The following is a 25,870-nucleotide window of genomic DNA, read 5'->3' on the forward strand; positions in this document are numbered from 1 at the left end:
CCACCCCCCGCTTAGCCACCAGAGTGACGGCCCTCGGCGGAGCAGACTTTTAAAAGTTCCGATTTTGTGCTCTGAGGCTCTATCACTTGCCAGAAGCGGCCGACGGGGGCCCCTCCCTCGCCGTCTAACCTCCCGAATATCGCCTCAGATTCACTTCTCCGCACGTCCTACCTTCCAGAAAGTGGTCGCTTTTCTGTTCAGAGAGTTGTTGCTATTCCTTTCTTCGATCTCCTGTTGGGTTTGTAGGTGTTCAGAATGGTTTGATCCCTATCCATCTGAATTCCTGAGAGGAGACGAAATCCAGGTCTCCTACTCCTCCACCATCTTGCTCCGCCCCCTAGGACAGATTCTGATTTTCTAGTATTTTATTAAGAATTTTTGCATCCATGTTCATCAGGGATATTGGCCTGTAGTTCTCTTTTTTTAGTGGAGTCTTTATCTGGTTTTGGTATCAGGGTAATCCTGGCCTCATAGAATGAATTTGGAATTTTTCCTTCCTCTTCTATTTTTTGTAACAGTTTGAGAAGGTATTAACTCTTCTTTAAATGTTTGGTAGAATTAGCATGTGAATTCATCTGACCCCAGACTTTTGTTTGTTGGGAGTTTTTTTTGTTTTTGTTTTTTTTGATTACTGATTCAATTTCTTTGCTGGTTTTCAGTCTGTTCAAATTTTTTATTTATTTCTGTTTCAGTTCTGGCAGTTTATATGTTTCTAGGAATTTGTCCAATCCTTCCAGGTTGTCCAATTTGTTGGCATATAGTTTTTCATAATATTCTCTTATAATTGTTTGTATTTCTGTGGTGTTGGTTGTTATTTCTCCTCTCTCATTTGTGATTTTTATTTATTTGGGTCATTTCTCTTTTTGATAAGTCTGGCTTCAGGTTTATCAATTTTATTAATGTTTTCCATGAATCAGCTCCTCGTTTCATTGATCCATTCTATTGTTCTTTTTTAGTTTTTTATAATTTATTTCTGCTCTAATATTTATTATTTCCTTTCTTCTGCTGGCTTTAAACTTCATTTGTTGCTTTTTTTCTAGCTCCTTTAGGTGTAAAGTTAAGTTGTTTATTTGAGGTTTTTCTTGCTTCTTGAAGTAGGCCTGTATTGCTATATACTTCCATCTTATGACCACTTTTGCTGAATCCCAAAGGTTTTGGACCATTGTGTTTTCATTTTCATTTGTTTCCATGTATTTTTATAATTCTTCTTGATTTCCTGGTTGACCCATTCATTGTTTTGCAGCATGATGTGTAGCCTCCATGTATTTGTGGTCTTTCCAAATTTTTTCTTGTGGTTTATTTTTAGTTTCATAGCACTGTTGCCAGAAAAGGTGCGTGGTATGATTTCAACCTTTTTGTATTTGTTGAGGCCTGTTTTGTGGTCTAATATGTGATCTGTTCTGGAGAATATTCCATGTGCACTTGAAAAGAATGTGTATTCTGCTGGTTTGGATGGAATGTTCTGAATATATCTTTTAAGCCCATCTGGTCCAGTGTGTCATTCAAAGCCATTGTTTTCTTGTTTATTTTCTGTTCAGATGATCTGTCCATTGATGTAAGTGGGTGTAAAACTCTCCTACTATTATTGTGTTTTTATCAATGAGTTCCTTTATGTTTGTTATTAATTATTTTATATATTGGGTGCTCCCATTTTGGGTGCATAAATATTTGCAGTTGTTATATCTTCTTGTTGGATTGTCCCCTTTGAGAATATATATTGCCCTTCTTTGTCTTTCTTTCTTTTGACATCCATTTGCATAAAAAGTGTTTCTCTACTCCCTCACTTTCCACCTGCAGTTATCTTTAGGTCTAAAATGAGTCTTTTGTAGACAGCATAGAGATGGGTCTTTTTTTTTTTAATCCATTCTGACACCCTACCTCTTTTGATTGGAGTGTTTAGTGCATTTACATTCAAATTAATTATTAATAGATATGTTCTTAGTGCCATTTTATTACTTGTTTTGTCATTGTTTCTGAAGATTTTCTCTGATCCTTTCTTGTCTTTGTCACTTTTGGCATCTCCTTTGCACTTAAGGAATCCCCTTTAACAATTTCTTGCAGGGCTGGTTTAGTGGTCACAAACTCCTTTAGTTTTTGTTTGTCTGGGAAGCTCTTTAGCTCTTCTTCTATTCTGAATGATAGCCTTTCTGGATAGAATATTCTTGCCTGCAGATTTTTCTCATTCAGCACTTTGAAAATAACATGTCACTCCCTTCTGACCTAACAACTTTCTGTTGAGAAATCTCCAGCTAGCCTTATGGGTTTTCCCTTGTAAATTAAGGACTTTTTTTTATCTTTCTGCTCTTAAGATTTTTTTATCACCATATTTTGCAAATTTAATTACAATATGTCTTGGTGTTGGTCTGTTTTTGTTGATTTTGATGAGAATTCTCTGTGCCTTCTGGATCTGGATGTCTGTTTCCTTCCCCAGAGTAGGAAAATTTTCTGCTATTAATTCTTGAAATAAATCTTCTTCCCCCTTTTCTCTCTTTTCTTCTTCTGGGACTCCTATAATACAAATGTAACTATGTTTGATGGAGTCACTGAGTTCCCTAAGTTTATTCTTGTGTTCCCTAATTCTTTCTCTCTTTCGTTTGGCTTCATTATTTTCCATTTTTTGTTTTTTATGTCACTAATTCATTACTCTGCTTCTTCCAGCCTGCTGTTCATTGCATCAAGCTGGTTTCCAATCTCATTTATTGCATTCTTCATTTCTGATTGATTCTTTTTTGACTCTTTTATCTCTATGGTTAGTGTCTCCCTGATGTCTTCTATTCCTTTCTCAAGCCCAGTGAGTACCTTTATGATTGTTGCTTTAAATTCTCCATCAGACATGTTACTTATATCTATTTTGCTTAGATCTCTGGCTGTGGCCTTATCTTGTTCTTTCATTTGGGATAAATTCCTCTATCTTGGCATTTTGTCTAAGTCTGCTTTCTTCTGTATGTTAGAAAAGCCAGTTATTTCTCCTGCTCCTGAAAATAATGGCCTTATGAAGAAGTCATGTAGTGCTCAGTGCCTGAGGATTGAGGGAATGTCTCTGGTGTGTGTTGTGAGTACTATGCTGTTGTGTTGTGGCTGCTCTATTCTTTAGGCCAATTGTCTACAGAGGCTCTCCTTGCCAGTTGTGGGCAGTGTTTGGTCCCTGGCCTGAATGTGGCAAATTTTAAGTAGATGCATTTTTGTCTGCTTGAGAAGTGAGACCTGACCCTAACTCCACCATAACAGGCACTGCAGAACTCTCTGGTTGGAAAATGTGGTGTGGGTAGGGGTCTGTGCTGGTCTTCTGGGGGAGGGGCCCACCACTCTGGGACTGAGGCAGGCTTGACTGAGAAGGGCAGTTTCTCTAGAGCCCTGGGGTAGGGGGTGGAGTTGGGAGTGGGAGCTTGGTGTAAACAAGTTGTCAACACTGAACTACTCCCTCAGGTGGCTCTGTGTCTATGCTGAGGGGAGGGGAGGGAAATGGCACCAGCCACGTCCTTTGTTCCTGGAGAGGAGTCTCCATGAATGCTGCCTCTCATCCATGTATAACTTTTGACTCCCCAGAAACTTAACTCCTGGTAGCCTACTCTTGACTGGTAGCCTTACTGATAACACAAATGGTCCATTAACACATATTTGGTATGTTATATATATTAGACCCTGTAACCTATAACCTTACAATAAAATAAGCTAGAGAAAGGAAAATGCTATTAACAAACTCATAAGGAAAGGAAATATACTTACACTACTGTATTCTATTTATTAAAAAATATCCACATATAAGTAGACTTGTGCAGTTCAAACCCGTGTTGTTCAAGGGTCAACTGTACACTATTTTGTAATATTGTCAATTTTCAATCTAATCTCCTTCAATTGTAGGATTTCAGGCAGTCATAGGTTAACATTTAGTTTGCCATCATATTTAAGTTTAAAGCATTTTTCAGAGCTAAAAATATATACCCTGACAGAAATAATAAACATGCATATTTATTCATTTGCCTTTATTGCAACCCTTAGCTAGTGTTATTTTGACATATATGTGTGATTACTTTTTTTCTCAGAAGGTAGTACACTGGGCACTGACTGGTAATCTTTAACATAAGACTTATAGACAATGAGATTATAATTATAAGACAAAGGGACATTTTCTTATGTATATGGAATATTATGCAAAAATGAGCAGTAATTAAAAAACATTACTATCAAATAGGTATTGAAGTGGAAATATTCCCTTAAAACTGATATCTGAGAACTCTCAAACTTAAAAGATATCTTTGAATCAAGTGTGTTTCTTGAATTATCCAGATTGGTTTTACTTGAATGAAGCTCTGTTCACCTTCATTTATTCTTCCAACTCATTGTGGATTTATCTGATTTAGAACTAAAACAGTGGTAAAAATATTCATCTGATTTAGTTATTATTTAACTCTTATAATATGAGTATTGTATCATATGCTGTACAAAAGCAATTATAATATTCCTCTAAAGTTCTGCATTTGAGACCATCTTTGTTTAATCTAGGAATTGAAATAATTAGGTGTTTCTAAGGCACCTTATTTATTATACAAAGGTATAGCCATAGAATCTCAAGAAGACAATAATCAGCCTTCCATAAATTCTTCATCATTTTAATATTTACAATCTGTACAAATTAGATTTTTCTTCTTAAGTATAACTTCTACTATTTCAAAATTCAGTATACTAGATTGTAATAAAGAATTTGACCTTATTATTGATGTTTGACTGTTGACAGCTTTCAAACCCCATCACTCACTTTACCTACATCTGGGCAAGCTTATAAGAAAATCCAGTTTATTTCCTCCTTTGACACCAGCAGAAAGTTTGAACCACACAAACATTGATCTGCTTGAGGGACTCCTCTCTCCAACCCCATTGCTTTATTACAGTAAAAGCTAAGCTAATATCCTTTCCCTGCTGTCCTCAAGCCATTTTCAGACCTGCCTGGGAACCTGCATTGCTTTCCCTGGAAAGCTTTGTTATATGAGTAATAAACCTTTCCATGCACTCTTAGTGTGTATATAGTGATGCACCATCTCTATGTATGAACCAAATTTGAGTGGAGATCCATCCTTCCTTGTGGACTGATCACAGCATAGATTCAGTGGGTTATACCCAGTTCCAAAAATAAGAGATCTCAGAAGTAATTCTAATTCCTCTTCACAAAACAAATATTTAAGTATTTGAAATTCATGATTGCTTCTCTGATTCTTTCTTATTCAATCCTCTTATGTCCAGTTTGTTTTATTATTCTCGGGATCTGATATACAATTTACCCCTGAGCATTTGACTTAGGCTTCCAATTTTCCTTGTTCAGATAATAATTCAGATAAAGCTTATCTTTTTGATAACTTTCCCCTCCAAGTGTTACGTTAGTTCATTCTAGGTATTAGCCTTGACATATCCAGAAACTCATCTTCTGTAGTGATCTATTTCTGCGGCAATGCATTACTTACCTTTTGTCTACCATTCTTTGAGTGCCAGATTGGTGTACCTCCCAGATGATTCCTTGCATCCCCACCTACTACATCTCTAAAGAGGTGATTTAATGCCACGTCCAAAGTCTTCTTGGCTTGCCCCACAGAGCCAGCAAATTTGGTCATATGCTGAACTGTAGCATCATTCTGAGCTCCATATGAATATGGACTGGATCTCAATTTATGATATAAATCTAGACCTACAAATCCCTACTCTAAGAGAGAGGATTAACAGACTACATGAAACAAAGGAGGAAATGCCATTCTCTTTTCCACTTTTCCAAGGAATTATGCATTGTTTTTTATGTGACTCCTGGAAATAAGCATAGGCCCTGTGGCCATAAGAGGCTGAGTTGCCCTCAATGGAAATGAGACCTTGAAACTTCTACTTTGAAATCCAGCAATGTCAAGTCTTTTACCCATTGTATATTCTTGTCACCTTTGTCATAAGTTAATTATCATTGTGGGTTTATTTCTGGGGTTTTTATTTTGTTCCATTGATCTGTGTGTCTACTGGTATATGCCTTTTTAATTTTTTTAAGTAGACTCCATGCCCAGAATGGAGCCCAATGTGGGGCTCGAAGTCATGACCCTGAGATTAAGACCTGAGCTGAGATCAAGAGTCAGATGCTTAACCAACTGAGCCACCCAGGTGCCCCTATGCATTTAAAAAAAATCTTTTAATTGCAGTTTTGGTGTAGTCTCAGGAAGGGTTCAAATTAAATATGTATGTTCAATCCCCTGTCTTTACCTAAGCATCTACCTCTTTGGCTGCTATTCTTCAATATGTCCTAATTTGGAATCCACAAGAATACCCAAAGCTAATAAAGATTCATCATGACCCAAGATTGTGAAAATTTCAAAGACTTATTCACGTATGATGGAGAATGTAGGTGATTACCACAAGCCTGACATTAACCTTGGAACAAGAAACTACCACTTATGGTTCTTGTCACATTCAGAGCTCATGAGGAAGTTCATAATTCTGAATTGAACTACAATCTTGAAATCGGTTGTTAGTCTTGGGAACTTTGGAACCAACTGTAGGATAGCTATTATTGAATGTGTATCTTCCTTAAATTCATATATTAAATCTCTAACTCCCAATGTTCTGGTATGAAGAAGAGGTGCAGCTTTTGGGAGATAATTAGGGTTATATTAGGTCATAAGGGTTGAATTCTCATGATGGGATTAGTGGCCTTTTAAGAAGAAGAAAAAAGAGAAATCATTTCCTTTCTTTGTGTGCACACACAGAGGAAAGGTAAAGTGAGGACACAGTGAAAAGGTGGCTGTCTGTAAACCAGGAAGAGAGCTCTCAGCTGAAACCAAATCTGCTGGCACCTTGATCTTGGATTTTCCAGACTCTAGCATTGTGAGAAATAAATTTCTGTTCTTTAATCCACTCACTCTGTTGTATTTTGTTATGGCAGCATGAGCAGACTAAGACAATGGCCAGCCCTGCCTGTGAGGACATTAATGATAAAATATGTCTCTATAGCCTTTCCTAGTCCTGACTGTGGCTGATCTTGCCATGCTGGACTTCAAGAGATAAGCACTTAACTATAAAAAGCATCTGGATATTAATTATGGGTAAAATGTACTCTGAAAGCCATGTAGGCTTGAAAGAGAAGTAAAGAAATGAAAACATTTTTGGCCTCTTCTAACTGGTATTTTAAGAGTCATGAGGCTATTTTTTCTTCTTTATGATATATAGTTGACAAATAAGATTGTAAGATATTTAAAATGTACATGATGATTTGATACATGTCTACATTGTGAAAGGAGTCTTCCCATAGAGTTAATTAACACTTTCATCACCTCACATATTTGCCTTTCTTTCTTTCTCTTTCTTTCTTTCTTTCTTTCTTTCTTTCTTTCTTTCTTTCTTTCTTTCTTTTTCTTTCTTTCTTCTTTTCCCTTCCTTCCTTCCTTCCATCTTTTCTTCTTTCTGTAAGAACATTTAAGTTCTGTTCTTTTAGCAAAGTTCAATTATACAATACAGTGTTATCAACTATAGTGATCATGTTATACATTAGATCCCCAGACCTTATTCATCTTATAACTGAAAGTTTGTACCCTTTGACTTATCTTTTCTTATTTCTTCACCCCCGCCAGTACCTAGCAACCACTTTTCTACTTCCTTTTTTATGAGTTCTATGTTTTGTTTTGTTTTGTTTGAATCCCGCATACAAATAATACTATGAGGTATTTGTTTTTCTCTGTCTGGCTATTATACTTAGGATAATGCCCTCTGGTTTCATCTATCCATGAGGACACAAATGACAGGATTTCCTTTTCCTTCTTTTTTTTTTTTAAGTAATGCTACATTTATATATCTCACATTTAAAAAAAATCTATTCATCCCTTGACAGACTATGGTTGCTTCCACACTTTGACTATTATAAATAAAGCTCTATGAACATAAGAGTACCGATATCATTATCTTTGAGATAATGATTTTGTTTCATTTGGGTATATACCCCAAAATGGAGAAAAACAATCCTAAAACTTATATGGAACTACAAAAGGTCCTGAGTAGCCAAAACAATTTTTAAGAAAGAACAAAGCAGAAGGCATCATACTTCATGATTTTGAACTATATTATAAAGCTATATTCACTAAAACAGTATGGCACCAGTATAAAAACAGACAAATATAGATCAATGGAACAAAATAGAGAGCCCAGATATAAACCATGCATATATGTTCAATTAATTTTTGACATAGGAGCCAAAAAAATACAATGGGATAAGGATAGTCTTCAATAAGTGGAATTGGGAAAACTGGATAGCCACATGCAAAAAAGTGAAACTGGGCCATTATCTTACACCATACACAAAAATTAACTCCAAATGGATTAAAAACTTAAATATGAGACCTGAAACTATAAAACTCCAAAAAAGAGGAGGGGGTAAACTCCCTGACAGTGGTCTTGGCAATGCTTTTTTGAGGGGATTTTACAACAAAACCAACGGCAACAAAAACAAAAACAAACAAGTGGGACTACATCAAACTAAAAATCTTTTACACAGCAAAGGAAGCCATAGATAAAATGAAAAGGCAACATATGAAATGGGAGACACTATTTACAAACCACATATCTGATAAGGGTTAATATCCAAAATATACAAGGAATTCATATAACTCAATAGCAAAGAAACAAACTACCTGAATGACCCAACTAAAAAATGGGCAAAGAACGTAAATAGACATTTTTTCAAAGAAGACATATAAATGACCAACAGGTACTTGAAAAGATACTCAACATCATTAATCACCAGGGAAATACATATTAAAATCACAAAGAGATATCACTTCACACCTGTTAGGATGGCTATTATCAAAATGACAAGACATAACATACTGGCAAGGACAAGAAGGCAAAGGAACCCTTGTAAACTATTGGTGGGAATGTAAACTAGTGCAGCTACTATGGAAAACATATGGAGATTGCTTAATAAATTAAAAATAGAACTACCATATGATCCAGCACCTCCACTTCTGGGTATATACACAAAGGAAAGGGAATAAGTAATTTTAGTGAGAAGCTGATTAAATGCATCAGGTAAAAACTTTATCCGTGGCAAATACTGACCCTAGGATAAATGCTACGAGAAGCGTCTTTACTAAAAAAGGAGGCATATGCAACTATCATATCACTAGTCATAAAGTTGCATTACAGAACTGTGTCATTTGAAAGAATAACTTGAAGGAAATGAGAGGCTGAAACCAGACCAAAATGAGTCAGAGTGAGTAGGACATAATAAAGGGAATCCATGCAGTGCAGACCATTGTGATAAGCAGTTTGGACCTGAAAGGAAACCTGGACAGGGAAGCAGCATAAATGAGAAGGAGAGAGATGAGGGCAGGGTTATTTTTCCCAGAATAAGGAATGTGAACTTGTTTTTAAAAGGAAGAGAAAGATCCAATAGAGAAAAGAGGTAGAAGGTAAAATAAATGGACATAATTAAGACAGAAAATTCTCAGAGCAGACAGGAAGGGAGGGGATCCAAAGTACAGGGGAAGGGATTGGCTTTGAGTAGAAGTAGGAATCCAATGAAAAGAGATACATGGTTCAAGATAAACTTGATGTGGAGTGGAGGGAATTTGAGGGAATTTATACCAGACAGTATTTTCTTTTTTAAATTGGAGGCTTGGTTGTTTGCTAGGAGAGAAAACTGATATTAGATTAAATAAAGTTAAAATAAAATCGTAACAACTGATATGGAATGGGAAGGTGATATGAATGAAGTTAAATAATATATTGTAGAACAGTACTGATAGACAAGCCAAGAGTCTGATCTTTGCAGCCCTGGCAAGAACTTTGTGGGGCTAACCTCAATATTTTCCCATCATTTTTGGTGGGTCTGCTGCTGAGCTTCCACTGAAAAGTGTTTTGAGAAGTAGGCCTTTATAATAAATAAGAATTCAGTGATAAACTGGTTTTATGAGGGCTATTGGTTATATTAGCTATTTGCAGTGTGATCTTGAACATGCTAAGTAGACTTTCTGAAGCTCAATTTTTGAAACTATAAATGGGAGTAATGATAGGATTAAATGAAATACTTCGCTATTTTATTCTGTTACTGTCTTTATTGTTCCCAGAGTCTAGCAAAATGTAAGTTAGCATGGGATATAAAGCTAACCTTTCAATGGAAGAAATATGAAAGACATATTGTCAGAAGGTCACGTGGCATAGGAAACACTGCCGTGATAGATTATACTTTCCAAAGATGATCTCCATGGTATCTCCCAACCTGCATGATCTGCTGGCAATATTTTGTTCATACTCCTTCCATAGAGAGATTAGATTTATATCGCATGCACTTGAAACAGAGAAGACTGCTGAAGCTGTTTTTTTTTTTTAATTTTTTAAAAAAGATTTTATTTATTTGAGAGAATGTGTGTGCGTGCACGAAGCATTTGAACAGGAGCAGGGGGAAAGAGCAGGGGAGGGGAAAAGGGAGAAGCAGGCTCCCCGTAGAGCAAGGTCCTGAGATCATGACCTGAGCTGAAGGCAGATGCTTAACCGACTGAGCCACCCACGTGCCCCAACTGCTGCAGCTGTTTTGACTGAAAACTTTGACGGAAGTGTTGATAGATGACTTCCAAGGCTAGGTCATAAAAGGAAATTCAGCTTCCACCTTGCTCACTGGAAAACTTGCTTTGGGGTCCTGAGATTAATGTAAGTAATCCCACAAACTTGAGGTCACCACGTTGTAAGGAAGTCCAAACTTTTCCATCTGCAGAGATCACAGGGAAAAACTATGAGACCACACAAAGAGAGAGATGGTTGGTCAACCACCAGCTGCTCCACTTGGACCTACAATCTGGAGCATCATGAAGGACTCTGAGAAAAACATCTGCCCAGACAAGCTGCTTATGGATTCCTAACAAATAAGAATCATGAGAAATAATAGCATTGCTATAGTTTTATGCCACTAAATTTTTGGGAGATTTGTTTTACAGCACTGGGAACTGATATAATGATTTTTCCACCCTTTCTCAAATTTATTTCTTAAAATATTTCCTCAATGAATGGGAATATTTCACTTATTGCCACATTGCCCTTATTGTCTTAAGAATGGTATATTTAATTTCTAGAATTGACATTATTCTCCTCTTCATATTTATCACTAGAAATTCATTGTGTGAGGTTATAATTCTCACTTCTCTTTCTCTTCCTTATTTCCATCTCTTTTGGGAGAAATGAATCTAAATTTCATAAACGAGAGTGATAGCAAGAGTATGATACATTGCTTTTTATATCAATACAGTGACAAGAATCAGCGGTGTCTTCCTTAAGCATAAGGTTACTTGAAGTTACCTTTATACTGTGCATGATATACTTTCAAGTTACTTCAATATTTCTATCATTTGGAGATCATCACGGTTTTCTGTTTATTCTTTGCTTCTTAAACCTTATTTCTTTAATCTGATTTTTATTACATGTTTGAATCTTTATATATTTTGTGGTGTGATTTCTCTGCACTTCAATATGGTCAGTTCAGTGGCTTTTTAAATTTATGCCAATTTGGTTCTTATTTGCAATCAATCTTGCCTCACTTGGCTCAACTTCATGAAGCACCTAATCTCTCTGGTGATTTATTGAGCCAAATTATGACAATGGGCATGGTGATGATGGTGATGATGATATGAATTCTTCTTTTCCTTTTTTTTTCTTCTTCTCTTTGTTCCTTTTTAAGGATTTCAATATACTTGTTTTCATATTTTGGTCAGTGCTAAAGGGGTTACCTATAATTAAAATATCTGTCTCTGTGTATCATAAATCATCGTCTTAATTAGCCATAGGAAATGTGTATTATCAAAAACAAAAGAAAAGACAGTTTTTCTAGTTTCCCTTCTCAGATGTCTCCTGCTTTCTTATTGAAGGTGGTTCCAAGATAAACTTGGGAAATGACTGACTTTGCCTTTGGCATCCTCAGAGTTTGCACACATTCTGTTTCTTACATTCTGGATATCAGCTCCTCTCCCCACCCTTTCCAGGTCTCAGGACCCACATACTCTCTTTCCTAAAACCATAGAAAATCTTACTCTTAAAAGATTAATTCACACCGAGCAATAAATGACTATGAATAGCATAAAACCCCTTTGGAAATACTTTTAAATGGTAAAACAGCTAAAGAAATGAAGACCTCATTGGAGATTTACCAGAAGATGGTGTAAGTATTTGAAGGTGACAGTAACTCGTTTTAATGGTCCTGAAATAACACTTGTAGGTAATCAAGAATTGGTTTCAAACTCACATTTATTAATTTTCTGACATTTACTTATATAAAACCATTTTAATTCAGATTTGGGTCTAAATTGGTTTGTTTGTCTCTAGACTTCAGGGACAATGTATGTAATATCTTCAAATTGTTGCTTTTCAACTTGTAGGATTCTCTTAAATACAGGAAATTCTCTTCATGTAAACAGCGGCATAAAATGTAGCTTAAGTCTTCGATGGTCTTCTTATGCCTTTTCTTTGTGACTGCAGAAAGTCAGCACCAGGTTGTAGGATGTGGAGAAATGTGTTTCTTATACTGCACATAAATGAAGTCATTTTAATTGTAGCCGCCTTGCCCCTGGAATTACCCCTGCAGAAGTCATATCTTAAACAGTGCTCCATTTCCAGAGGGTTAGAGAGAATGCGAATTACACTATAGAATCCGTTCTCAGCTCTTATGAGTTCTGTTCCTTCAGCATTGTTTAATCTGGGTGCTAAATCTGTGTGAATAGTACAGTTACAATTTGGTTCAATGTTGTTAGAATCACAGTGGCTATGATTCTACTTTGCTGACCTCTTGGAAACCAGACGTAAATCAATGGAAATAGAATTTTGGTCACCTTTAGTTAGCTTTATCTATTAATTCAGTTAGCATTGACAGTTTTCCCAAGGTACTATTGAGGGCAGCATTATTTTTTTCATGTTTAATTCCAGCACATGTGGGAAGGCAGTTGCTCATAATTCGGTGTTTATCAGTAGAATGTATCTCTTTGTTTATCGCATTAAGCATTTGGAGACTCCAAGTATTTTGACACTGTCCTTGGTGTATTATATGAACTTAAACATAGTTGTTAAATAAATATCATTGTGTAATCAAATACCTGGATTGGAATCCCCGTTTCACCATTCCTAGTTGTATGACCTATCTCTTTTCCAGTTTCTGCATCTGTAAAATGGTGGTGATAATAATAGTTTCTACCCATTTGGGTGGATTAAATGTTACTACAAGGAAAGCACTTAGGGAAGTGCCAGCCTATATTAATAGTAAATGCTGCCTTTAGCCACCCACCCCTTACCAACACTCCCAAAGATAGCTCCCACACTCTTGGCCATACCAGCAGACTATAACTAGAGCAGTCATTCTTAACCTTGGCTTTATATGGGAAAACTTGGAAGGCTATAAAGAAGACTGATGCGTGAGCTCCCACGAGTAGTATGTTTGATTTAATTGATTTGGGGTTTGACCTAGGTACCGGGATTTATAAGGGCTCCCCAGCTGATCCTAAAGTGCAGCTAAAGTTGAAGATACACTGGACTAGATGTGTGAATAGAGGCTTGTCTGCCACTAAATCTTATGGCTTTTCCTCAGCATACCTGAAAATCAGCAATAATATATACCAAAATCATACTGCTTAGATTCATAAATGCTTTTATGCTAGATGAAATACGGATATATTTATAATCTTAACATTGTTTAGGCCTGGACTAATGCCTTTTTGGCCCAGGGAGTGTGGGTTGTGAAATGTGCTGTAGTGCTATCTTTGTGAGATATGAACAGCCTGAGTAATAATGAATTTTGCACATGTATATATTTTTAAAGCGATGATTGCACATTTTCCAACATTCTTTGTAGGAACTACTGCTTTGATTTGATACCAGGGAACAGAATGGCTAATACTCTAAATAGGCATTTGTTTTGCTATAAGAATTCTTTAAGCATGATGTCGGCAACTGACAAGATGAAAAATGGTTCTGTGATTTGTTTCCAGTCTCAGGCTTCTAGAACCACTTGAATATTTTGAAATGCTCTCTCACATCCTGTAATTGTACTCAATCAGAACTGAAAAGAGCTCAACAACCTGAGCTTGATCCAAGGGTTAAAATACCATACTTTTTCTTTTTCACAATACAGTTAATGATCTGAAAATAAAGTTTACCAAGATGTATTAAATATGACTAACAGGCAAATTTGAGATTCAAGCCCATCATCATACTGAGTTATAAATTATCTCTCCAAGTAAAAAGAAATGTTATGTATCCTTTACATGCCCCTAAACATCAAGCACATGGAATAAAACAACATGTGCATGGATTCTTGGAAGCACTTGCAATTCCAGACCGTTTGGGTCAGTCATTAAAATCTTTTGTGCTTTTAATGCCTTGTAAAATTATTCTCAAGCAATGTTCTGAGTAACTATGACTCATGGTCAGGGGACCTGGCCAGTGGAACTTGTCAGTGTGGAGTCTTGCCTGTGGCATAGGGAGACTTCTACCATCCTTCAGTATATGCACTTTGAAAGCAACACAGAGAAAAGTCAGATGGAAAATACATGTCGATTTCATTCAGAAAACATGACTCTTGCCTTAGATTCAGCATCAGCTTTATATCAAGAAAGAATGCAAGGTCATTAAATGACAACATAATCTCACTTGAAATATATAAACAATAGTGTAAGAGCCCACAAATATAGTTCAGTTGAAACGTTTTCCAATTGTTCTTAGAAAAAAAGGAGTAGCCTTGAAATTAGATAGCTTTCAGATAACAGATTACATCCAAAAATCAGACTTCATTTTAGACACAGCTTTATGACTGTAATACTTATTATGAATTTATTCATTCAAGAAATATTTATAGAATATCGACCAGGTGTCAAACATTATGGTAGGAGTTGGGACTTAGTAGTGAACAAGTCTAGCAAGTTCTCTGCCATCATGGAACTTACTAGGAGTATTAGAGAAGCATCAAGAGGAAATGATTTTTACTTATGTAGTTATAAAACCAACACAAATAGATCCACCAAAATCTGGGAAGAATACAAATACTCATATAGCACTTAATATGCATGAGATGCTGTCCTAAACATTTACATAGAACAGCTCATTTAATCTTACAACAATCTGTGAAGTGAATTCTGTCAATATCTCTCTTTAATGTGAGAGGAAAATAAAACACAGAGAGGCTAAGTATATTGCTTAGGGTCAACCCGGCTAGCAAGTATTGGAGTTGAGCTTCTCTTCATTCCAGATGGTCTGGCTCCTGTTTTATATTTTGAACTATATTGTATGTTAGTGTTGCAATTATCACTCATTAAGTTTTTTAGAAGAAAGCATATTAATTCAAGTAATTTTAATATAGTAAGACCTTGGTGTTCGTTATTTGCAGCAATAGTACAAGTTAAAAAGAAAAGAATGGTAAGAAACTTGATTGGAAATTAACAAAGTAGGAAGAAAATACCTTTATATGCTATGCTTTAACATTTAAAATATTTTTAGAAACATTAGTTTTATTTTTTCGAATACACAAATAATTAAAATTCATTGTAGAAAATTTGGAAATATAGAAAAGGAAAAAGGAAAAAAAGTCATCAATAATCAATCTCATTATCCAAAAAGCACATTTTATTTCCTTTTAGTCTTTTTTGTGTATATATGATTTACATACATAATTAAGACAATCGTATATAATTACAAATCAGGCTCATATACTACTTCTTGCGTCTATTACTATAACATGAACATATCTCATGGCATAAGAAAGCTATTTCTAAAACTTATTTTTTTTTTTTTTTAAGATTTTATTTATTTATTTGAGAGAGAGAGAGAATGAGAGACAGAGAGCACGAGAGGGAAGAGGGCAGAGGGAGAAGCAGACCCCCTGCTGAGCAGGGAGCCCGATGCGGGACTCGATCCCGGGACTCCAGGATCATGACCTGAGCCGAAGGCAGTCGCTTAACCAACTGAGCCACCCAGGCGCCCCTCTAAAACTTATTTTTTGAAAGCAGCTCGCCATCCCATCTTCTGAGGAGAAGAGAATTCTCTTTCACATGATCCCTTGATACCAGTGTTATGCAGAACATGATATTTAACTGAGCCAGCCTGGTGGCTGGAGACTTATGTATCCTTTTTAGCTTTAACATGTCCAGAAGGATCACCTGGGAAAACAAAAAAAAAAAACAAAAAAAACCTAAATTATTGCTTAACAACTATATAAATGACTTGTATCAAGAGAGCAGTCCAAATCTCTCTAAATAAGAGACCACCTTCCAGAAGAGGAAATCTCAAAGGAAGGAAGTGCATATGTATCCTTTGTAGTGTTATGATGCTACTCTCCATTTTCTGAACCCCGTGTCAGCTCCTGAGCAAGTGAGAGAGATAAATGTGTCAAATCACAAGTAGTTTTGATTCCTAGGGCATGCCGCCCTGAAGACTCATGTTCATGTAGCTCACCAGCATTTTACCATAGCACATGATTTATTTGGTATGATTCCAGTGTATTGTTGGAGAAAATAAATAATGCTGCACTGTATATAATTATCTGGGAGATTAGGCCTTTGACAGGGAAATTACTCATTGAAAGATGGATGGAAAATGCTGCTGGTCACCAGAGAATGTCTGAAAGTAGTGGCTTGTTTCTAAATGATTCTTTAAAGAAAACTGTAGAACAAACAGAGAGGTCATATAGTTTGAATCGCAAATTCTGCTAGCAAAGCAAAGCAAAGCTCTTGTGGATTAGTGGGCACTTTTCTTTCTTAGGTCAAGGAAAGAGAAAAGTCAAAAGACAGTGAGGAAAGAACACGCAATTGCTCCAAAGCCCACTACTACCACCACCAACAATGACAAAAATGAAACCCCCAATTCCAATGATAATAGAGGAGCAGACGAAGTTGAAGGGAGAGAGCAAAGGAAGAGAAAAGGAGGCAAAATGGTGGGAAATATGCAATTCTACTCAGTGGTATTAACTGAATAAATTTTCCAGCCTGGTTGGCTACGTGTTTCGGAGTACTGAAAGTTGAGTGTCCAGTGTTTCATTAGAGATTGTGCAACTTTGAAATAGGGCATATCTTTATTTTCTGTCTTGGAACAAAAGAACAGGATAATAAAAATCTCCATTTGCCTATTAAGGTCTTTATCAGGATGAAATGTATCTTAGACAATGTTATGAGGATTATTTTAAAATAATAATGAGGCCCTTTACTAGTTTTATGATGAATATATCTTTTTGCGATATCCTCCGATCTAATTTATGTCCTTTATGTTGTTTTATGGTTAGTACATTTATCATGAGTTTAAAGATTTTATTTATTTATTTGACAGAGAGAGAGAGAGAGAGAACAAGTAGGCAGAGAGGCAGGCAGAAGCAGGCTCCCCGCTGAGCAGGGAGACCGATGCGGGGCTCGATCCCAGGACCCCGGGATCATGACCTGAGCCGAAGGCAGCCGCTTAACCAACTGAGCCACCCAGGCACCCCTTATCATGAGTTTAAAAAAAACCCCAGCTATTTACCGGTATCAAATGGAAAGTCCTATAATGATGTATAGTTACTGAGTGATTACATTGTGTCCAATGCTGATCTAAAAGACTAATGTGAATTTTTTCATTTAATTGTTATGAAAATTCTGTGAGTTAAGTGGTGTTACTATACCATTTTTCAGCTGGGAAAACTGAGCAAAAAAGAGGTAGCTTAATAGTGGTGCACAGTCTGATTCCAGAAGCTATCATCTTTATATCCGTATTAAGTAAAAGAAAAACAAGCCAGGAATAAATTGGATTTCTTTAAATATACCTTATTATTTTACTAGTATTTCCAACATTCATTCAACTCATATTTATCAAATGCCTTCTAGGTTCAAGGTACTGTATTGTACTGCTGTTATCATGGTGACTAATACACAAATGTAGTTATTGAACTGTGAGCAGGTCACACATAAACTAAAAAGTGGACTGAAAGTAAGTGCATGATATGCCTCTGGAAGGAGAGTTTCCTAAGACAAAGAGTTTTTCCTAGCATACCAGTAGAATATCTTACTGTTTTTAAGTTGAAAATGAGAGTCGGCATGGGGCACCTGGGTAGCTCAGTCGGTTAAGCATCCAACTCTTGATTTCAGCTCAGGTCATAATCTCAGGGTCATGAGATTCGAGCCCCACATAGGGCTTTGCACTCAGTGGGGAGTCTGCTTGAGATTCTTTCTCTCCCTGTACCTCTGCCCCTGCTCTCTCTCTCAAAATAAATAAATCTTAGAAAAACAATGTGAGAGTCTGCATTAAAGTTGTGTTCACATGCGTATCTGCCACATGAAATGTGTAGAGAGATGATTTTGTATGCATTGTAAACACAGGTTTGGGCGCTCTAGGTCCATTTTAATTTTTGCAATGTAAGCATTTCCATAAGGAGAAATACCTTAAAATATATACACTGGATTTATGAGGCTTTTATTCTAACCTTAGCTTTGCTAAAAATGTTGACTGTGTTATTAGGCAAGTTGCAACTACTTTTTTACATCAAATATCTCATCTACAAAATGATGATAATACCTACCACAGATTCGGGAGAAAATGATGACCTAAGTTTTTGGTAGAATTCTCAGCTCTGTGGTAGGTCAAGGAAGACAAAGACAAACTGCCTTTGTCCACCTTGAATAATTACTACATAGGAGAACCTAATCCATGATCTCAAGTTAATAAGGGGGAGGTAGCTGAACGGGACTAATTTGAAAGTTTACAGGTTTAAGCAGATAAAGAAGATTAGGAATAGCAGGCATATTGTGAAATCAAATTTTGCTCTAGGAGTACTTATTTTCCTAAGGACGTTGAAGTATGGGATGAAACCATGGAGACGGAGCGATGCGTTGGCTAAGCTGTTTACACAGTGTGCCAGGGGTGAAAGCCTGAAGGTGGGGAATAAGGCCATTGAGCCCTGAGCAAGTCACACATAAACTAGAAAGTGGACTGAGTACATAATATGGCCTGGAAGGAAAGTTTCCTAAGCCAAAGTGTTATTACTGGAATACCAGTAGAACATCTTATTGTTTTTATATTGAAAATGGAAATCTGTATTAAAGTTGTTTAGTTGGGTTCATATGCTTGTGATTTTCTGAAGCTTGTAATAAGTGTACTAGGAAAGGCTTTACTGTTGTAGTTTACATCAGAAAGTAATTAACATCATCAGGGTGGTCAATAGAGATCTTCCAAGGTCCATAAAATATATATTTTTTCACTTTATTTGCATCATTTTGTTCTTCTGGTTATGCTTTCTTAGGGCTAACTTGCAGATGATAAATCATGCCTTAAATTCATAGCTCTTATTCTGTATCTCCTTCCTACATCGCTTTCCATAAAACTATCCCCTGGTGGAACAGGATTTTCTTCTTTTGAAATATCCATGCTAAAAACTGAATTTGTAAATGTCCACAACTTTTATAACTAAAATTGGTGGTAGTAGAGAATTTATTCATGCGTCATACTGTAAATCAATGGCAATTACTTTTTGTTTGTTTATAACTAAAACTAATGACTTCATTTAAAAAAAAAACTTTTTTTCTGGACATGGGCAAAGTAGTAGTGATGTGTGGGTCATGGGGCAGGCAACGGCCACCATTACCTACTATGTGGTTAAAAATGTAAATTCACGGACCTCATTCTAGGTCTACTAAATTAGAAACTCTGTAGGTGGAGCCCAGAAATACATGTTTTAGCCAGCTTCTCAGGTGATTTTAATGCAAACTAAAGTTTGAGGAGGACTAGTTAATACCATTTCTACTCAGATTCTCTCTTGGCCGTATGATACCCTTCCATGTAAGGTGGTGAGGTCAGCCAGTTCCTGGAACCACTTTATTCCTCCTTACAAGAAGTACCCAACCTTATGCAGAATCTGTGGCAAACAACTAACCATCTCTTGCTAGCACTAATATTTCACAAGAAAAGTTATATTACAAGAAAATAAGTTAAAAAGGTACTAGAATTATTGAATTTGTTCAGGAGTCAACCCCATTTCATGTTCATTGCTTTAAATTTAAAATACAGTGACAATTTTATTTTATATTGTGGATACTGTGGAAATTTTTTTAATCAAAAGTCTTGATAGAGAAAAAAAGTTTCAATAAAAAGGATATGCTCTGAAAGTACGAGACCTGAATTTTTATTTTATTTCTGTCAAGTGCTGAGTGACTTAGGAAAAGCTTCAACTTCTTTTAAGATCAAATGAAAATAAAGGCTTGGACATTGAGATTACTTTAAGGCTTGATGGTTTCATGCTTTCTAATGTTATTTTGGGATTATAATTAAATTCAATAATTGAAAATGAATATATATTAGGTTGTTTATTTAATGCTCTGCAAAGGTAATTCCCAAGAATTAAAAAAAAATTAGTCTAGTGGGGGCACCTGGGTGACTCAGTGGTTTAAGCGTCTGACTCTTGATTTCAGCTCAGGTCTTGATCACAGGTTGGTGAATTCAAGCCCTGCTTTGGACTCCATGCTGGGTGTGGAACCTACTTAAAAAAAAATTAGTCTAGTGATAGGGGAAAAAATTACATAACTGGAAAACAATACAAATATGATATTATGTCTTGTTATAAATTTTATGTTTTAACTAAAAAAAATTTCACCTATCAAAATAAATAATTCACAATTTAGAACTATTATAAGGTAGACGATAGAGCATTTATTAATTACATTTTTAAAGTTTTCCTCATTACTGAGGACATAGTAATAAACAGGAATAATAATAAATAAAAATTATAGGTACTAAAGATAGAGTATGGTCACTGTTTATTACTCAGACAATGTTCGGGAAGCAAAGTACCTGTAACTATACTTAGCAGAGTCACATAAAATGCGTATCTGAATGAAACACAGTGTTAAAAATGTCTTAAGGCCAGTAGTTTAGATATGACTCAAAGAGTATCTCCCTAATAATTCCCTAAAGTGTTGTGGCCAATGATTTTTCATGACTTATATAACTATCAAAAATGCCATCTATGGCAACCACCAGTGTAACTAAAGAAAAATAATAAGGGCTCAGAAAAATCTCTGAAAAGTGGTATCAGTGAGTCAAGTGGGCAGTGATTGTATGTGGAATTTTAAAACCTTCTCCATGTATTAAATTTAAAAAAAAAATAAGCCCAATTTGCAAAAGAAAAAATAACAGCAGAAGAATCCTGTTTGTGTTTATGAAAAGGCAAGATAAATAAAATATATTTGACAGAAAAATCATAGCTTCAATTAGAATATTTTTAAAAATGTAGCTTCAATTAAAGAATAAAATGAAAATATATGAGTGAGCAAATTTGAGGAATTTGAATGGAAATTTAATTCATTTTCTTACAAAAACCAAATCGAACCATTTTTTTTCTTTTTGATCACTATCGATTGAGAACATTATGTTTCTTTTCATATCTTTTCTTAATTTTAGTATTAAATATCCTTACAATTTGGTTTTCCCATTTTCAGAATAGATACCATAGGTCCTTTAATTTCCTGTCTCTGCTCCTATTTCATGTGTTCTTTGTTCTCATACTACTGTTCCTTCAAATACTATTAAGTAGCAAAAATGAGCTAGTTAGAAAATGAAAATTAAACTTAATCAGCATATTTTTCAGGATACTATACGTTTTTAAAATAATTGTTTCTTTTTTTCAGGGAATTTTAACTTTAATATAATATAAACTTTTGGATTAATTGGAAGTACGTTCTAAAGGTCATCCTAATGTTAACCCAGAAAATTTCCAGCAGAAAAAGCGTATTTTTTTATTGTCTACTAAGAGCAAGAAATCTTACTTCAACCTTGCCAAGCTCAGCATGATAATCTAACATGCTGTGCCACTCTGGTTTGTCAAAAAAAAAAAAAAAAAATCCTTCAACTTTAAAAGTTTTTTTTCTGATTGGTTATAAGATGAAAAGTTTCTAGGGCTATATTAGACGAAAGAAACAAATTACGAAGCTGTAACACTAATTACTAATGACAGGAAGACAAATGACATTCATATGGGAAAATAGTTCTCCTCCTGAAGTGATTAAAAATCATCTATTAAGGGTTGCTTCAATTCAAGATTCAATTCAATTTTTTTTTGAGAGAGTGCGCGTGCATGTAGGAGAGCGGGGTGGGGGTGGGGGGGCTCGATCTCATGACCCTGAGATTATGACCTGAGCTAATATCAAGAGTCAGATGCTTAACCAATTGAGCTACCCAGGTGTTCTAAGATTCAGGTCAATTTAATTCAAGATTGCTTCTCAAGGATAACACAAGAAAATCACACTTAAATTCATATTCACATATATATATATATATGTGGTTGGACAGTTTAAATTCTACCTTTATATCTAATAAACTGTAATACATGAAAAAAGTTTCTCATCTTCAACATATTCTAATTAAACATATCTAACATAATATAACATAACATATTTAGTTCACAGTCTGCACAGGAGCTTTCCAGTTTTTTAGTCTCTCAAAGGAATTGAGAAAGATCGTAAATCTGTAAGCAGAGTCCTCTCCAAATAACTACATTAAGTCCTCTGTAATGATTAAGAATAATATTCTTAAAGTACATGATCCAAAACTTGATAATTAATTTAAAAATTGAAAAGTAAAAGTGAAATTTGAAAATAAAATTTAAATTATCTACAAAATTACCTTATATACAGAAATATGTTATAAGATGCCAGCTAAGGCCACTTCATTAGAAGTTAATGATTATAGAGGATAAAAATTTGGCAATTATCAGGCTGCTATTTCTTCTTGTTTCTTCTTTAAATGGTTGATACATGTCATATTAGTGTTCTCAAGCTAAATACATATTTTTCATTATAAAGTACCTAGTAAAATTTGACAATTTATTAATGCTATTTGATATTATCGAAACCAAACCCCTAAATTTTAAAAGAACAATATTTAAACCATAGATTATAGTGACTATGTAGGCTTTAATAACAGTGAGCAAATATTTTAATACTATCTGGTGACAGCTATGACCAGTGATTATAAATGCTAAATTTGTTACTTTTCTTGAAATAAATGATCCAATTTCCTATGCTTAATTTTTACAAGGATTGCATCACTTATAATGGAGGGATGCTCACTGGCATTTATTCTCTAAGTGTTTAGGGATGGTTCCAGACCATCTCCACACCGTCATTTGTTCACATATCCATGGCAACAGTTTGGTTTTCACCTGAACCATATTCAGCTAGAGCCATAGAGGTACTGCAATATGAACAAATCTCATGCGGTGTTTCTGGAGGGTTGTCAAGATAGCTTCTATGGTTTCAGGCATTTTATATTATATTATATACTGTTTCATTTAGAGATTCCCAATGCTGCACAACTTAAGACCCCCATATTCATTGTTCTCCCTCAAAATAGACATAGCTATCAGCTTCCTTAAGAAAACTGGACTTACCACCAAAGGAAATGCCATGCCCTCATTTATACTCTCCATGTGCTCTGTAAAAGCTTCTTTTGGAGCATCTAGTGTTTCACTGAATCAATCTATTCATCTTGCTTATTTTTTCACTTTATTGAGATATAATTGACATATATCACTGTATAAGTTTAAAGTGTTATCTTACTAATTAACTTCCCATATCTATTTCCCCCATGTAGACTCATGTGCCCCATGACCTGACTTTTGCATATTCAGCTCTTTGCCCCACACCTAGCACATCCAGTCATTTATTTAACAACTATGTGTTAAATGCCTATTCAGAGGTAGACTAGAGTAGAGGTTAAGAACTCATTAGTTGTGTGATTATGGGCGCTTGCTTTACCAATCTTTGCCTCCTTTTCCTCATTTGTAAAATGAGTGTAGTATAGCATATATCCTGCAAGGATGTTACCAGGATCAAATTGTCAATGAATGTGCATAAAGTTGTGCACAAAAGGCATAAATGTAAGCTATTGTTATTACTACTGCTAGTCTAGAACTATTCTGGGCCCTGGTGATAAAGCAGTAAAAAAAATAGCAGGAGTGGAGGGAGACAGATTAAATAAGTAGCAGATAATTTAGATATATTTTAATTGCAATTGAGATTGTAAGGACAGTGAAACAAGGCAATGTTATAGAGAATTTTGGGGTAGCAAAAATAGATTGGGTAATCAAGCAAGGCCATTATGAGGAGGTGAAATCTGAGTTCATACCAGAATTATGAAAAGAACCAGCTATAGAAAATCTGAACTGGAAACAAACTTTGCATATACAAAAAATAGAAAGAGGTTCAGTATGTGTGCAGCTAGATAAATGTTTATTTGAATGAATTATTGGAAGACTGAAAGCATTATCCTATTTGAACATATTCAGATGCAAACCCAAAAGAGATATCTGCATTTATCCCAATATTTAGCTTATATTTTCTATGACCAAATGCTGTTGTCTATTAAAAATTAAAAAAAAATACTATTTTTAAAATTTCTGAATCTGAACAATGTAAGTTGGTGAAGAATAATAGTAATTTCCTGGATATTTTTAAAGTAATATTGTCTAACAATTATTGAAGGTTTTACAAAAATGTTCTAAACTCATACCAGTAAATTCTCAAAACCAACTTCTGAGTATAACTATCTTATATCATGAGGCACAAAGAAGTTAAGTAACTTGCCCAAGGTCTCAAAGAGAGTAAGCTGTAGAGCCTGGGCTAAACCTTACAAATCTGTTCTTTTTTTAAAAGATTTATTTATTCATTCATTTATTTGACAGAGAGAGACACAGCAAGAGAGGGAACACAGCAGGGGGTGTGGGAGAGGGAGAAGCAGGCTTCCCGCTAAGCGGGGAGCCCAATGTGGGGCTTGATCTCAGGACCCTGGGACCATGACCTAAGCCGAAGGCATATGCCCAATGACTGAGCCACCCAGGTGCCCCATTACCAATCTGTTCTTAACAACAGTAGAAACCTATCCCCCTGGCAAATTTGGACAAAATATGCTCTTCCAACTTTATACACTTGAATGGTTATTTATTTAATTTGGTATGATGTGTACTTACATGTATGGACATGTGTGTTTTGTATTTCCCTCAGACAAAGTCATTGGCATATATTTAAGGTCACATTGTGAAACACATGAGGACTGGTGCCTGTGGTACCAAGAATTCTCCGAGACCTTTCCAAATCCTTCATCAGGATGGAGGGATCTGAGCACAAGCCCTTGTAGTGGAGGTGGATGAACTTGCCCTCTGGGTTGTCAAGTGGTGGGGCTGCAGCTGACAAACTGAGCCACCGTTCTGTTTCTTTGCTGTATCAAGTTCAAAACTGATGAACCAAGAATGGGACCCATCAATTTCCAAAGAAAAGGGTTCTCTGCTTTTTTTTTTTTTTTTTGTCTCCCAGGATAAATTTTTCTTGTGGCACCTCTGACATGGTTACAGCCCCTGTAGGTCAGCAGTAAATAGATGGAGTTGATGGATGAAAATAGCAAGCCGACTGGACAGGCCTCCCCCAAAGCCCACAGTGGCATGCCCTGGGAGAGCCAATGAATCTCTCTGTAATCTTTGGTTAATGGCCAATCTGAAGCTTTTTCTACCAAAACAAATAAATATATGTCTAGAAAACCTCATCTTGATTTTCATCTGGGAGACATATTAGGCAGGAGGAGCTGCATGAAATTTGAAAGGGACAACGTAGGGGAATAGTGAAGACCAAGAGATGATGTGTACCTTGCAGGGAGCCAGCAGTAACAGAGCCAGAGGTAGATACAGTATCCCCTACATTTTGAGAGTTTGCACTATGCCACTTCACTTTTAGGAAAGACCTACTTAGTCCCTGTTTGCGCTAAACCAAAAGAAATCACTTTCATCAAAGAACGGCAGAAAGCCAAAGTTGTGTTCCGTGCCCCTCACCAAGCTCCTTCCCTAGGAACCACACTCAGCGTCCTGAGTCAGCAGCAAGCGTCATAG

The 25,870-nt window shown here is 35.8% G+C and overlaps 1 long non-coding RNA gene across 1 annotated transcript in view; it reads left to right on the forward strand.

Annotated features, from left to right (window-relative positions):
- The window catches only part of LOC145719887 (uncharacterized), a 26,762-nt gene extending 1,237 nt beyond the window's left edge, over positions 1-25,525 (forward strand). Inside the window, exons 2-3 of the long non-coding RNA XR_014142665.1 lie at positions 10,729-12,160; positions 24,996-25,525. This is a non-coding gene — a long non-coding RNA (uncharacterized LOC145719887). The remainder of the gene's footprint in view (positions 1-10,728; positions 12,161-24,995) is intronic.
- Positions 25,526-25,870: the final 345 nt, after the last annotated feature.

Source organism: Leptonychotes weddellii, chromosome 2 (assembly GCF_054177405.1).
Source record: "Leptonychotes weddellii isolate Sample4059 chromosome 2, ASM5417740v2, whole genome shotgun sequence".
NCBI classification, from domain to species: Eukaryota; Metazoa; Chordata; class Mammalia; order Carnivora; family Phocidae; genus Leptonychotes; species Leptonychotes weddellii.